Source organism: Papaver somniferum, unplaced genomic scaffold, assembly GCF_003573695.1.
Source record: "Papaver somniferum cultivar HN1 unplaced genomic scaffold, ASM357369v1 unplaced-scaffold_18, whole genome shotgun sequence".
Lineage (NCBI taxonomy): Eukaryota > Viridiplantae > Streptophyta > Magnoliopsida > Ranunculales > Papaveraceae > Papaver > Papaver somniferum.
The window spans coordinates 5,963,520-5,979,882 of record NW_020627707.1 but is presented as its reverse complement, the minus strand read 5'-3'; the positions used below and the strand labels follow the sequence as shown (position 1 = coordinate 5,979,882).

The 16,363-nt window shown below is 39.0% G+C and overlaps 1 pseudogene; it reads left to right on the top strand.

Moving 5' to 3' along the window:
• Positions 1-16,363, top strand: part of LOC113337977 — a 76,146-nt pseudogene that overhangs the window by 27,101 nt on the left and 32,682 nt on the right.

Sequence of the window (16,363 nt, the reverse complement as noted above, 5' to 3'; positions counted from 1 at the left end):
TTCATCATATTTTCTGTTGTTTTTGCATGTTGATTCAGTTATATTCAGCTATGTGTAGGGCATATCTTGTCGGAGTTCACAGAATAGGATGAAGTCTAAAAAGTTGTAGATCTATTTGATGTTTGATGTTTGCTATAATCCATTCTATTTGATGTTGATGAAGTATAAGTCCTTATTTGATTGAGTTCATTCTATAAAAATGAACTTCAATCTTCTTTGAGAGTTCAGGCAAGAGAGTGAAGTCTAGAAAAATTATAGGTATAGATGCTACAGTTCATTCTATAGATTAAAGTCTAGAAAAATTATAGAATGAACTTCATCCTTCTTTTAGAGTTCAAGGAAGATAATGAAGTCCTCAAGTATTAGTCTTTCTTTTCTATATAAATAGTTCATTTTATTGAATGAACTCCGAACTGCTTTCATCTTTGAGAGTTCATTCAGTAGAATGAACTAAGTATTGGTCCTTCTCAAGCTACACTTTATCTTTTTTTATCATCTAATATTTATGAAGTGACCATTAAATTACTTTTTTTTTAATATAGAAAAGAAGATAAAGTGTAGCTTTTCTGCACTCATTTCACTTGTTGACAAAATTAAAGCACTAGAAAAACAAGAGGCTTTGAATGAAGACTAGAAAAATGCTTTGTATAGTAGTCCATTGGGAAATGTAATGAAAGTATTTCTGGAGACAATATCGTTGCCGATGAATAGAATAAGACAACAAATGATGTAAAAATTCTCTGTAATGTACACCAGTTTATTCGTGATATAAATGATGATACCTTCGTTTTCATATTAGGGGAGGAAACATATGTTCAAAGATCCTCACCTGAAGAGTTATTGATAGTGTTTGGAATTCCATGTATTGCTGGAGGAGGAATAAAAGAATCTAGACTCAAGAAACCTCACAGAGTACACTTGTGGAAGGTTCTACAAACCTACAAATTTGTTCCCCCAACAAGAAATAATCTGATATAAGAAACAAATATTTAAAATAAAAAAGTCATTGAGTTGATCAAGAATAAAAAGTCTAATTAAGATCTTGTAACCATGTTTGAACTATTTATCTTGTCAACAGGTTTTCTTACTACAGGTGATGGAGGTTCCATCCACACCAAGTACCTATGTGTCCTAGAGTCAGTGGGTAGAGTATCTTTGCCACATCTCATACACAAACATTTGATGGAAAGCTTGAGTAGAGGTTCTACTAAAGGATGTTACCTTTACTTTTTGGTGAGATGAAAACTTGTTAGATAATTGTTCATAATTTTTTAGTGGTTCATTTGTATATTTTCTTTTTTATATTGGTTGCTGATAACTGACTAGTGTAATTCTTCTTTTTACAACTTTGGTTTGCTGAGCATTCAAACAAAATAACACCTAGGTGGAAGGTGCAGAAAACAGTAGAAGATAGAGTCTATTGTCCAAGATTTTTAAGGTGTAACATTGACACCATTTGCAAACACTTAGAAATGAATATTGAATATTATGGAGAGGTAAGAGTTCATTCCACAAAAATGAACTCTTACTGTTAATGTACATGCCTATGAATTTGTAGTTCATTCTTTGTAATGAATTCCGACTATAGGTGATGCTTAAGATAAATGTTTAATAAGGATGCAATTGGGGTTTCATTGTGTGAAATGAACTCTAGATATTGTTGATGATATCTGACTATTTGAACTTTGTGTGTGCATCTATCACCAAAATTCATGGTATTATACACTAACGCTAAGAATGAAGTACTCCAACAACAAAAATCCAAGACAAAAGTGGAATTGCTTGAGGAAGAATTCATGAATATGACCTCTCAAATAGAAAGTTTAAAATCGACATATTGTCAAGAGATAGAGAACCTAAGAGTTAAACATGTTCAAGAGATGAAAACATGCTGCAGAGATGGGGAATCTTTTATTAAAGCAAGAAGAACTTGAGAAATCACTTGCAGAAGCAACAACTTCAAACAAAGCTTTTGAAAATAAGATGGAATGCCTTGCAATACACTTGGCTTCTAAGCAAACTGAAATTTATGCATTGCTGGAAAAAGACGGAAATGTGGCAAAAATTCATGGTAGAGCAAACATCAAAATTCATGCGTACTATTTTCATCTCTGAGTACAAGAGTGCATTGTTGGGTGATCAAATAAACACAATACTGAATCAAGTTGTGGATGAAGGTATGTAAGATGGTGGAGGTTATGAAGGTGTTGGGATCTCTGAGAATTAAGCTGCTGAAATACCACATGATGTGAATGAAGTAAATGGAAGCAATACCAGATGCTGTGAATGAAGGAATGCGAGCTGATGAAATGGAATCTGTTGGAGGTTCTGGTAAGCCTGGGAACATTTTCCCTGTCTTACCTATTGAAAATCTTTCTAATGAAGTCGCTGGAAGTGGTATTCAACATAAGCTCCTCGATACGATGACTGAAGAACAACTTCCTTCGTTTCCGATAGACAACATTACTGATGGAGTTCCCTTTGATATTGATCAATGTGTGGACCTAGGTAAGAATTCCAAACATTTTTGTTCTTTCTGTAAAAAGTTTATCGTTTAGAGGTCGGAGTTCATTTGTATGGAATGACTCTGACTGTTAATGCAGAGGTTGGAGTTCATTCTGTGGAGAGAACTCTGACTACAATAGAGGTTGTGGTTCATTATGTGAAATGAAATCTGACTGTTAATGCATAGGTTGAAGTTCATTCTGTGAAGTGAACTCTGACTACAGTATAGAGGTTTGGAGTTCATTCTTTGGAATGAACTCTAACTATCAATGAAGAGATTAATCATTGATTTATGCCTCTTCAATTATCCTTACAATTCTGTAACCTTATAGTTTTCCATTATTACGAAGGCAGATTCAATAACAAAAAAAATATCTGAAATTATCGTACAATGAAAAAGTAACTAAAAAATGTTTTGTAGGTTATTTTATATCAACACTTATTTTCGGCTTGTCTCTCATCATTTTCGTATATATATTCCTTGTGTGATAGACGGAGGCTGTCTTTATTTATCTTGTAAAATAATAATGCTCTCTCCATTTCAAAATAATAGACTGGTTTCATATGTAATTTATACGTGAAACCATCGTAATGAAACAGAGGTAGCAATAATAATAACAATAAGAAGAAGAAGGTAAACGAAGACAACCGACTCTGCTTGACTTTAGCTGGGTAAACGGTGAACAGTTCACATATCGGATAATTTTGGTGGCACCGAGGCACATTAAAAATATAAAACAACCAACAAAAATTATTATCATTTCCAAATTCTGATTTTTATATCAACGCTTATTTTCACTCGGTGGTTGAAGAAAAGTGAGAATATGAGAGAAATTTACACGGAAGAATGACGGGAAATGATAAACATACTAGTACAATATCGATCCAGTTTGCGAAGAACTGGTTAGAAAGTGTAGCTACATGTCAAAAAGGTCGTGCGATGGAACGTCAAGCTGTTCAAAATATCTGCTCTATTCATGTCCAGAAAGGCTTAATTCATTGCAATTTCATAGTACCCAAAAACTTATCTGTAAATATAATTAAACCCATAAAATTTAGTGGTCTTGGTCTTATTCTAGATTGAATTGATATTCCAGAGATTTTTTGATATACTTATGTAGGATGGAGATGGGAATTGGCATGTAGGAGCATTTGCAACCTTTATTGACACTGTTGGTGCTTCTGCTGTACATACCATACATGCAAATATCCATGTTTCTGTTGATTTCAATATTTCATATTTTTCATCTGTTAAAGTTCAGGTATGTACCTTTTAATTCTTACACTCCACTGAAGTACTCCAAAAATTATAATGAATTTGTAATTTTCGTTTGAATAGGAAGAAGTAGAGATTAAGGCTAAAGTGCTGGCACATAAAGGAAAACTTTCTTTAGTGATGGTGGTGATTAGAAAGAAAGAAAATGGTGATTTGGTTGCTATTGGTAAACTATGGATGTCTGCATTTGAGATCAATCTTAAAAGTAAGATGTAACTGGTGCAAAACATCTTGTTCACATTCTAATGTAGCTGCACTACCTTGCCTTATTATTTTAGTTATTGGGGTGTTATTTATTGTTTTACTAGTCCGACTAATTCTCTTTAGTAAGTATCAGATACAATAACAGTCGATGAAACTATCACACAACTGTGTTAATTGCGACATTACTAATAAATAATCCCGGATTAGAACCTCTAATTTTGCTTCATTGTGGTAAAGATCAAGATATAGTTTTGCAACTTCAGTGATATCATACAAAGCTGATTAGGGAGTGTGTTCAGCTTTTTAAATCCCAATTATCAAAGAAATATGCCTTATAGCAGCTTGTGCTACAATGATGAATCTCTTGCTTAGAAGAAATAAGGTAGTGCTTGAAAATTATGTTCCAAATGTGAGGAATTTGAAGTAATGCGGTTAGTCGAAGGGGTTTATAGAATGAAGAACAACATGTGGAACCAGCAATATGAATTGTAGGTGTTAATCTTCTTTAAAATGGGTGATGACGTAAAGACTGTGCTTGCTAATGAATGCAGACAGCCATTTTACTGAAAATGCTGCATTATGGTTTTATGTGCAGGAATCATTTATGTCAAGTTGTTGTTGCAGTGTCTGGTCACTGGTGGAATTGGAATAGTAACCAACCATCTGACTGAAGTTCATGCTAAGATATATGCACTAGAATGGGGAACAAGTAAAAACAAAAACAGCAAGACAGTTTGTTATAAGCTGAAATCTGTAATTTTGAACTTTTAAGTGGTAAATTACAATGGTTTGCACTTGCTAGCGAGACTCTTAAATGTAACAGTCTAGTTCCATTAAGTTTTATTCATGGTTATAGATAAGCCTATTTCTGAGCTGATAGTTTAGTTAGATAGGTTTTCGATTGAATAGAGGCGAGTGGGTAGAGGAAAGAGTATAGTGTTGGACTAGTTTTCTAAGTAGGATTGAATTATGGAGGTTTCTTATTTTCGATTTCAATTGGAAATAGTTATTACCCTTTTTTGTTATTGGTTTTTGCTTATGTTTTGTTTGGCTTACTTGCTTCGAGTATGTTAAAGCTTACTCTTTTATAAGTTCTTGTGGACATATGGTTTTGATTAATAAATTTGTGGTTAAAAAGAAAACCTTCTAATTTTGTAGTTTGGTTTCTGTAGATGGTGAAATTTAGAGAAAGGGTAAAAGTGTCATTTCAATCCTATAGACAGAATTCAACTCTCACGGGAGAGATTAAGCCCTTGGTCCTCAAGGCGTCCTTAGCCAAGATTTCTAGTATACGTCCCCGCGAGACACTGCTGGTCGTGATGCCCTGATTCCTAGCGCACATCCTCAACGAGATACTTCTGGTCACGTAAGTTCTGTAGAGCGTAAAACGTCCCCGGCAGACTTATGAACCAGAACAACCACAATTCCAGCATGTTTTCGCGAGACACAACTGATTGTGATGCCATGATTCCTAGTATACGCCCTCAACGAGATGCTGCTGGTCATGTAGGCTCTGTAGATGCGTAAATACGTCCCCGAAGGACTTATGACCCAGAGCGGAGATTTGCATATCTCCTGTAAGCACGACTCACCCTATTTGAGAACAAAGACTGGTTCCAAGTACATCATCGCGAGATACACCGGTCATGTCTGCTCTAGGCTCTGACTCGACTTACTGAGGTTTCCGGATAACTCATAGGACATCCCCGCGAGATACGCTGGTTATTCTACCTCTGAGCTTTTTCGACAGACTCCTAGAACATCCTTTCGAGATACACTGGTCTTGTTGGCTCATCATATGGACACACAGTTGATTCCTAGCACATTTCTGCAAGATACGCTGGTCAAATACAAGTGAGCCAAAGTCTCGCAGAGACATTAATCGGGCGTACAAAGCCTTATCTCTCTCTCTCTCTCCAGGACGAGTCCCAGCTGACCACAGAGAGATACAGATCCGTTATAAAATCTTCAGAGAGATTTTGGGCCGTCCGCAAAAATCTCGGAGAGATTTTTGGTCGTCTGCAAAATCTCAGAGAGATTCAAATCTCTTCACAAAATCTCGGAGAGATTCAAATCTCTCCTCAAAATCTCAGATATATTCACATGATTGGAACACGCCTTACCTAGTGCTCAAGCATATTTCTCAGCCTCTCAAATACACTCACGGTTAGTAAATTGATCCTGAACTATGCACGGCTGTCCAAAAACGTGGATAAGCTCTCTTGAGCTCTGCATGCTCAACAAAGGGACCCACAAACAATAATACGGTCTTCACATGACATATGTGACCGCCCATGGAGAGAGGGGGATCAGCCTCAGCTCCTCTCACACTCTGCACACGACTCCTAAGGAATTCCATGCCTTTTCACGTGACTCATCCTAGTCACTCTCACAAATCAGAGAATATCTCTCTATCTTGGCCAACTCGGATACAGAGAATATTTATCTCTCAACACATCATCACAAAGGCTGACTCACATTCACACAAACGGGGGTATATCAATTAGGGTTTTGGTCTGGCGGTCTATGACACTGTGAGAAATAGCCATCTTATTTCTTACCGCAGAAGAGATTAAAGATGGCGGAATAATGAGATAAACTCGACCTAGTTTATCCCTATTCCCGAAGAGACAAGAGAATTTTTTCGCACGACACGGAAAATAATTCTTATCTTCACCGACTTGAGATTAGAGAATTCAGCTATAAATAGGTCATCTATTTTCCAAGCTACGATCATCTTTCTCATAACCTCTCAGAGTAATTCTTCTTCAAACCCTAGAATTCTCTGATCTCTCTCTTCGCCTGCTTCCCTCCCTAAGACCAGCCCTAAACCTCTTCCCTGTGACTGAAGAATCCTTTGAACGACCATTGTGCCTGGTTTAGGCAGAGACCGTACGTGCTCAACCTCCCGTAACTCACTTTCAGAAACCCTAGAATCCCACTTCTAATTAACCTCTCTCAGATTTTAGGTAACTACATTTTGGCGACCACAGTGGGAGGTTGTCCACTCATTCACAGTTCCAAATCAATCCCAGATCGTATTTATCAATCTTAATCATGGTCATTATCAAGATGGGAAGCTTTATCAATTCTAATGGAAAACGATCTATGGAAACTAGATCTGATCAAGACAAGGAAAAGTGAGGCCCATGTCCCCGATTTCTTGATCAACCCCATAATCTAGAGGAAGACGAGATCCAGGATGCACCTCCCCAACTGCAAGATGCTACGGCGTCCAGAACAGATACTCTTGAAATGGTAAATGCTGGAACTGAGATGAATCTCCCAGACCTATATCTATCAGTGCGTCCATGTCACCAGAAGAACGTATAGTATTGGTAGCTTTGCTCAAGGAATACCAAGATATTTTTGCATGGACTTATGAAGAAATGCCAGGGCTGGACGAAAAATTGATAACGCATCATCTTCATATAATTCCTGGATCTAAACTAGTGAAGCAGCATCCAAGACAGTTCAGACATGAAGTAGAAGAACAGATAAAAATTGAAGAACAAAAGCTTCTCACAGTCGGGTTTATCAAACCTATCCAACATCCTACCTGGTTAGCGAATGTTGTACCAGTCAAGAAGAAAAATGGGCAAATAAGGTGTTGTGCATATTTCCGGGATCTAAATGAATGCTGCACGAAAGATGATTTTCCATTAACAAATATCGACATGATGGTGGATTCCACTAGCGAACATGCCATGTTCTTTTTTATGGACGACTATAGCGGGTATAATCAAATACAAATGTTCGAGGGAGATGCCGAAAAAACTGTGTTCCTCCTATTGGGAATTTTTATTACACTATCATGCCTTTTGGGCTTAAGAATGCAGGAGCCACTTACCAAAGAGCAATGACAGAAATCTTTCACGACATGATGCATAAACAAATTGAAGATTATGTTGACGATGTGTTGTCAAGTCAAAAACCATAGCGTCCCATTTTGAAATTCTCCGACAGGTTTTTGAAAGATGCAGGAAGTACAATCTTCGGACGAACCCCTTAAAATGCGCTTTCAGGGTCTCTTCTGGAAAGTTTTTAGGGTTTCAGGTGAAGGAGGAAGGAATTAAAGTGGATCCCAGTAAATCTCAAGCGATAGCTACTATGACTCCGCCGAAAATAGCGAGAGAACTTAAAAGTTTTATGGGGAAAATTTCATACATTCGGCGATTCATTCCAGGCTTGGCCCAGTTCGTAGCTTCCTTTGTCTCATCTTCTTAAAAAGGATGCTCAATTCAGATGGACTTCATCTCAACAGCACGCCTTCGAACAAATTCACCGGTTTTTGCTCTCTCACAATGTTATGAAATCCCCATTGCAAGGAAGGCCATTACTCCTATATATGTCTTCGAGTGATGCAGCAATTGGTGCCTTACTCGCTCAAGAGGATGATGATGGGACCGAACACCCAGTTTACCACATCAGTCGTACGTTGGAAGAAGCAGAGTTGAGATATCCGAAGGTAGAAAAGGCGAGTATATCCCTGGTATTCGCTATCCAAAATCTCAGACAATATTTATTGGAAAATAAGGTCACGCTCATTACCAAAACAGATCCCATAATATTTCTATTGGCGAAACAGGTTCTCTCTGGGAGGACGGCCTGATGGTTATTACAAATGTATGACTTCGACATAGATTGCATTAATCCGAAGGCAATAAAATGGCAAGCCATAGAAGATCTTCTAGCAGCTTTTCCAGGAAAAGATACTACCACATTACATAAAGACGTATCCGGAGAATTCCCAGAGATCTCTTTAGTAAAAGGTGATGAATGGCTCCTCTACCTTGATAGGTCAGCCACCCCTAGCACTAGAACAGAATGAGCTGGTATTGTTTTGGTATCCCCAACTGGAGAAATATTTTCTCACTCATTCAAGCTCGACTTTAAATGTACCAACAACTCGGTCGAATATGAAGCATTCCTGACAGGATTATCATTAACCAAGCAAGCTGGGGCTTCACGTCTTGAAGTCTAGAGGTGATTCTAAATTATTGATAAACCAAATGAATGGGTTGTAGTCGTTAAAGGATATTACATTGGCGCAATACAGATCCGAAGTACGAAAGCTCCTTTCACATTTTTCTGAAACAGTCATGATTCACGTGGGGCGAACAAGTAACAGTCATGCTGACTGTCTTGCTACCTTGGCATCAAAACGCAAACTCGAAGAAGCTGAAAAGACTTTCACTGTTCAGAGGCATACTCTCCCTTCAACATGGCTTGAGCAATACACTGATGAGAATAACGACTGGAGGTCCTCCATAATTAAGGAACTTAACGACCCAACGTGCGAGAAAAAGGTTCATCTCAAAGAACTTAAGAATTTCTTCATGCATCACGGAGTATTGTATCGCTAGAACCCTGACTTGTCTTTATCAAGATGTGTTGGAGAAACGTAAGCACAACAACAATTAGAGATGGTTCACAAGGAGATATGTGGTCATACATTAGATATTACCCTATATAGAAGGCTACAACGTCCGGGTTACTACTGGCCTACAATGGAAGTTCAAGCCCGAGCACTACAAGGGGCATATCCTGATTGTCAGGTGCCTCCTCATCAAGACGAAGCATTTGTTATCAATGATAGTGAAGATTGTCTAGAACCTTTTATCCTTTATCTCAGTGATAATGTCTTACCTTCAGACAAACGGGCGGCTGCTAAACTTTCCATGTGTAGGATCAGAATCTCGCAACAATAATGCCTCAGCAAAATTATCAACAACACAACACAACAGCGTCGCAGAACAATTTCAGAAATGACATAATAAACGACGTCATCTAAAATCATGAGAAAAATGTGATGGTTCTGTGAAAATAAGAGAGTTTGCGAGATTAACATTTGTAAGGTTGCGAGAATGTCGCAAGCCATATCCGAAAATAAAGGACAGATTAGCTGTCATCCACTATGTACTTCCCTATAAATAGTCGTTCTGTTGTAAAGGAAGGGGAGAGATCTTTTTCGGAATGAGAAGCAAGTAAATAGGAGAGAGAAAATCTAGAACAGTGGTTATTCTTGATTCCTTTATCTTTTCTTGTAAGATTATTCAAAGATTCATCAATAAAATTAAGATTGTTAATCTAAAATGAGTTGAATGTTAATGAAATCATATGAGGGGTGTAGTGTAGGATTTCCTGCAACTACACCATGAGGGCCAAGAGATTTATTTATCATGATGAGATATTGTATCGGAAAAGTTTTGTAGGGGATTTATTACGTTGCTTCGGAAAAACTGAAGCGGATACTGTCCTCAAGGAAGTCCATGAGAAGGAACACCAGGAAAGAGAAGGTTGTTTCTTCAGGTACACGGAAAGTATTATTGGCCGACAATGGAAGACAACGCTGCGTCTTTCATTCGAAAATGTCACAAGTGTCAGACTCATGCGGATTTGATCCATGCACCAAGCGTTCCCCTACATTCCGTCAGTAGTCCTTGGCCATTTTATAGTTGGGGACTTGATTTAATTGGAAAAATTAACCCACCTTCTTCGCAACAGCATGAGTACATAATAACGGATGTGGAGTACTTTACCAAATGGGTAGAGGCTATCCCTCTTAAAAGTACAAAAGGGGTTACAATTGCAGAGTTTATCAAGGAACATATAATTTGCAGGTTTGGTGTCCCTAAATATATCATATCTGATAATGGAACCCCGTTTGCTAATCAAAAGGTTTATGATATGCTTCAGGGATATGGTATAAAGCATATTTTTTACACCCCTTACTATCCCCAAGGAAATGGATTGGCCGAAAGTACTAACAAGACATTGATTCGTATTCTAAGTCGAACCGTGCATGATAACCCTATGTCTTGGCATGAGAAATTACCAATGGCATTATGGGCGTCTCGGGTTGCGCCTAGGACTTCTACAGGCGTGTCTCCTTATTCTTTGGTTTACAGAACAAATGCAATTCTACCTGTGGAAATTAAGATTCAGTCAACTCGAGTTGCTATGGCAAGCGGAGTTCAGTGGGACGCGACTGAGGCATCACTCTCTCAAATAGAGGATTTGGATACGGTGGAGGCCAGACGTGCTAAGGCAGAAGAGCATCCTGCTTTCTACAAGCAACGACTTTCGCGCACGTATAATAAAACACTAAGGCCAAGAATTTTCCAAGTTGGGGACTTAGTTTTGATGACAGCAAAACATGTCCGGCAAAATCAATCATCTCCGAAGTTTTCACTTAATTGGGAAGGGCCATTTATCATCTCGAAGGCTACAACTAGTGGGTACTACGAGATAGTAGACATGAACGGCAAGCAGGAAGGTATCACAATCAACGGAAAGTGGCTTAAGGCATATTTCGTTTAGAAATTGAACACCTCCTTTCTTAATAAAGTGTAATATTGCAATATCTCATGGAAGTTTTAAGTAGTGTTATTTCGAATCAAAACCTATTTAGATAATTGAGATCATTCAAAAGAAAAAAAAAACCTTTAGAGGAAATCTCCCAGCACTTTCTTCTCCCTGCGTGCCCATGTTCCAAACTTCTGTAAATAGGTTGAAACTTTCTTGTCAAAATTCTCTTTCATACGTCCAAGAGCCAATCCTTACTCGACCAGTTGCTGTTCTTCCAATACCAAGACAGGATATGAAAAATCGGGGAACTCTCGAAGAGCCGCATACTCTTTTTGAATGGACTCAAACTTCGAACGCAACCATCCTATGTTGAAGCGAACGCCTTCGCAAGAGGAGATCATCTATTCCCATCTAGATATTGATTCTTAGGTAACCTCATTGAAGGATTTTGAACGCATTTCCTCCACAGTAGACAAAAGTTCGTCCACAAACGTAACAAGAAGAGGTCTGTGTTTTAAAATCTCGGTAGTAGCAACATGACCAAATTTTTCCTATATTTCTAAATACAGCAAGACATGACGACTTGAAACGCGAAAGCCACCTATAATTTCATAACCAGGGTAAGAAGTTTCCATGCTCGGAACGAAGTAAAGTCCGCCCGTCAAACCATCACCAGACAACTTGGCGGGTACGGTCGTAAGTGAAGGAGAAATTAGAGCTTCCACGTTCGCTTCAATATATTTCAGAGGACGAGGGTTACGCTCTATGATATGACTCGAATTCAGGGTAACTCCTATTCCACTACCAGTTTCGGTTCTCTCCTTTGCATTAGAAACCTAGTGTTATGAAGAGTATTAGATTCATAATGGAAGAGTATAAACGGAAAATCAATTGAAAGGCATGTTTCCGATTAATTCAAGGAGATCTACTGAAGCCATCATACTCAAGGGATGACGTTTAAACATTGGGTCATGTCAAGAGTCCAAATAATACAAGGACTCCCTTATCAGCTCGGATTACTATACAATGAGGAGCAACGAATTGGAAAACTGAAATCGAAAGTGCATGCCTAATTGGTTAACCTAATTGAATCAGAATCAAGTTATTCCTTTTGCGTCGGTTAGCTTTTTCTATTTCTTTCCATAACATGGGTTCTAGGTTTCCAAGCCGAATATGCATGGACGACTATTTTGAGCACTTTAAATCTGGCTTTATCACTAAAGAACTAAAGCTTGAGCTCTAATGAATCAAGTTCCTGGGAACAAAATCGCAAGACCAACCTAGAGTTTATCGTGGAATTCTTCCAGGATAGCTTGGCAAGAAAGAGTTCTGGTTCGCCTGCCCGGGGACTCTGGCGTGTGTTCGGGATCACTTGCCTGAGCATTATGTAGTTTTCCAGAAATACATGTTCTGTCAGAATGTGAAGCAATAAAACGAGAAATAGTGAATTAAGAGTAGGGATGTATACCTGCACAGAAGATTTGCGTTTTACAGCTGAGGTAACAGAGTTCGCGGGTTTCATTGAACTCTGGTAAGAATGGGAGGAATCTCTGATACTGTTAATATCACTGGAGGACATAACGTTGAGCGTGTTTGAAAACATGATGGAAGTTTTAGTCAAAAGAAGAGATAATGTGAATGAAGTCTGCTCTTCTATAAAAGAAGAAAACAAAACTGTTCACGAAATCCAACTGCACATGCGTATATATATGAATGCCATAGCCAAAGATATGGAATTCTAATGAAAATAGAATTCGTGAAAGATGGTGGATCGGTTTCCATGGAGCTAAAAGAGGAAATCGAAAAGAATTTGGGTCAAATAAGGAAACCAAGGTCTTTTCTCCTTCCAAAATTCTTCCAAGCCGTGTCCGAGCCTTTCCTATGTGTGGGAATAGTTTTCTAGGACAATGGGACGTCACTTATTCTCTCGGATTTTTTTTCCAGAAGGATTGAAAGTCTAAGAGAATTAGGGTTTTGAGGAAAATAACCCTAATTTGGCTCAAATAAGGAAACCAAGGTCTTTTCTACTTCCAAAACTCTTACAAGTCGTGTCCAAGACCTTTTCATTCGTGATGATACTCTCCTAGGCCAGTGGGACGTAATTTATTCTATCGGGATTTTTGCAGAGGGATCAAAGTTGAAGAGAATTAGGGTTTTGGCGGAAAATCCCTAATTTCAAGAATTGTGTGAAAAAAAAGATTTATTTTAAAAAAGAGAGGAGATTGGGCATCTCCCATTCTCTTAGACGTTTATCTAAGCCTTTATCAATCCCTTTTAGCTCATTACTCTTCAACGACAAAACGAGCTCATAAGGAATTTTGACCAAAATACCCTTATATTGTGGTTTTGAGTATTTTCGAAGAAGAAAACCTTGATACAGCTAGAAACCGACCAAGCTCTCATCTACTCTTCCAAAGGGACTCATACACGTGAATATTGAGTTCTCTAAGTGTTCGAAGAAGGATGGGATTGAAACGGAATCCAGAAAAGCAGAACTTCGGGGAAAATAAAGGGAATCTGGCTCAAAACAGGGAATTCGGATTCATGATTTCCAAAACCAGGACCAGAGATGCGCCAATCCCTCTTTCAAGACGAGACTATGCGTAGGGAGGCTCCATGCTTCTCTCATGCCAAAGAAAATCAAGCTCATAGTGGTTTTTAACGAAAATACCCTTAGTTTCAAAGGTATGTACTTTCTCTAATAAAGAGAAGTCTGATTGGTACAAGGAATTAAACAAGATCTCATCACACAAGGTGCTGACCCCACAAGATAGATGCACGCCTTCCAAGCCTTGTCAAGCCTCTCTAGAATGTCGGAGGAGTCAGACGCGAAGAAGAGAGAAATTAGGGTACAACACAAGCCTGGATTCAGAATCTAGATGGGATAAAGCGCAAAAATGTCATTTCAACCCTATAGATAGAATTCAACTCTCACGGGAGAGATTAAGCCCTTGGTCTTCAAGGCATCCTTAGTCACGATTTCTAGTATACGTCCCCGCGAGACACTGCTGGTCGTGATGCCATGATTCCTAGTGCACATCCTCAACGAGATACTGCTGGTCACGTAGTATCTGTAGAGCGTAAAACGTCCCGACGGACTTATGAACCAGAACAACCACAATTCTAGCATGTCTTCGCGAGACGCATCTGATTGTGATGCCATGATTCCTAGTATACGTCCTCAGTGAGATGTTGTTGGTCATGTAGGCGTTGTAGATGCGTAAATACGTCCCCAATGGACTTATAACCCAGAGCGGAGATTTGCATACCTCCTGTAAGCACGACTCACCCTATTTGATATCAAAGCCTGATTCCTAGTACATCATCGCGAGATACACTGGTCATGTCTGTTCTAGGCTCTGACTCGACTTACTGAGGTTTCCGGATAACTCCTAGTACATCCCCACGAGATACGCTGGTTATTCTACCTCTGAGCCTTTTCGACGGACTCCTAGAACATCCTTTCGAGATACACTGGTCTTGTTGGCTCATCACATGGACATATAGTTGATTCCTAGCACATATCTGTAAGATACGCTGGTCAAAGACAAGTGAGCCAAAGTCTCGCAGAGACATTAATCGGGCGTACAAAGCCTTTTCTCTCTCTATCCATACCGAGTCCCAACTGACCACAGAGAGATACGGATCCATTAAGAAAATCTTCGGAGAGATTTTGGGTCGTCCGCAATAATCTCGGAGAGATTCAAATCTCTATGCAATAATCTCGGAGAGATTCAAATCTCTCTGCAAAAATCCTGGAGAGATTTTTGAGCCATCCGCAAAATTTCGGAGAGATTCAAATCTCTCTGCAAAAATCACAGAAAGATTTTTGAGCCGTCTGCAAAATCTCGGAGAGATTTAAATATCTTCACAAAACCTCAGAGAGATTCAAATATCTCCTCAAAATTTTGGATAGATTCACATGATAGGCACACACCTTACCTAGTGCTCAAGCCTATTTCTCAGCCTCTCAAATACACTCACGGTTAGTAATTTGAGCCTGAACTATACATGGCTATCCAAAAATGTGGATAAGCTCTCTTGAGCTCCGCATGCTCAACAAAGGGATCCACAAACGATAATACGGTCTTCACATGACATATGTGACAGGCCATAGAGAGAGGGAGATCATCCTCAGCTCCTCTCACACTCTGCACATGATTCCTAAGGAATTCCATGCCTTTTCACGTGACTCATCCTAGTTAATCTCACAAATCAGAGAATATCTCTCTATGTTGGCCAACTCGGCTAAAGAGAATATTTCTCTTTCAACACATCATCACAAAGGCTGACTCACATTCACACAAATGGGGGATATCAATTAGAGTTTTGGTCTAGCGGTCTACGGCACGTGTGAGAAATACCCGGCTTATTTCTCACCGCAGAAGAGATTAAAGGCAATGGAATAATGAGATAAACTCGACCTAGTTTATCCCTATTCCTGAAGAGACGGGAGAATTGTTTCGCACGACACGGAAAGCAATCCTTATCTTCACCGACTTGAGATTAGAGAATTAAGCTATAAATAGGTCATCTATTTTCCAAGCTACGATCATCTTTCTCATAACCTCTCAGAGCAATTCTTCTTCAAACCTTAAAATTTTCTGATCTCTCTCTTCGTCTGCTTCCTTCCCTAAGACCATCCCTAAACCTCTTCCTTGTGACTGAAGCAGCCTTTGAACAGCCATTGTGTGTGGTTTAGGCTGAGTCTGTTCGTGCTCAACCTCCCATAACTCACTTTCGGAAACCCTGGAATCCCACTTCTAACCTCTCTCAGATTTTAGGTAACTACAATTCCGAAACAGATACCTATAACTGAATATCACATTGTTTCTCTCGTTTATAAACTAGCAGGGCTGCAACTTCTCGTCCTTGTTTGTTTGCATCTGACTCGGTGTCTGGGTCTGATTCAACCCATGACTCGCACCGAATCAGCAGTCAAACCGTTTGTTTTCTATTTTGAGTCAGATCTGACTCGACCTCTGACTCAGACCCGTTTGAGTCAGGTAACAAAATACCCCTGACTTATGGGACCAAACCACTGACTCACATATTTTTGAGTCAGAT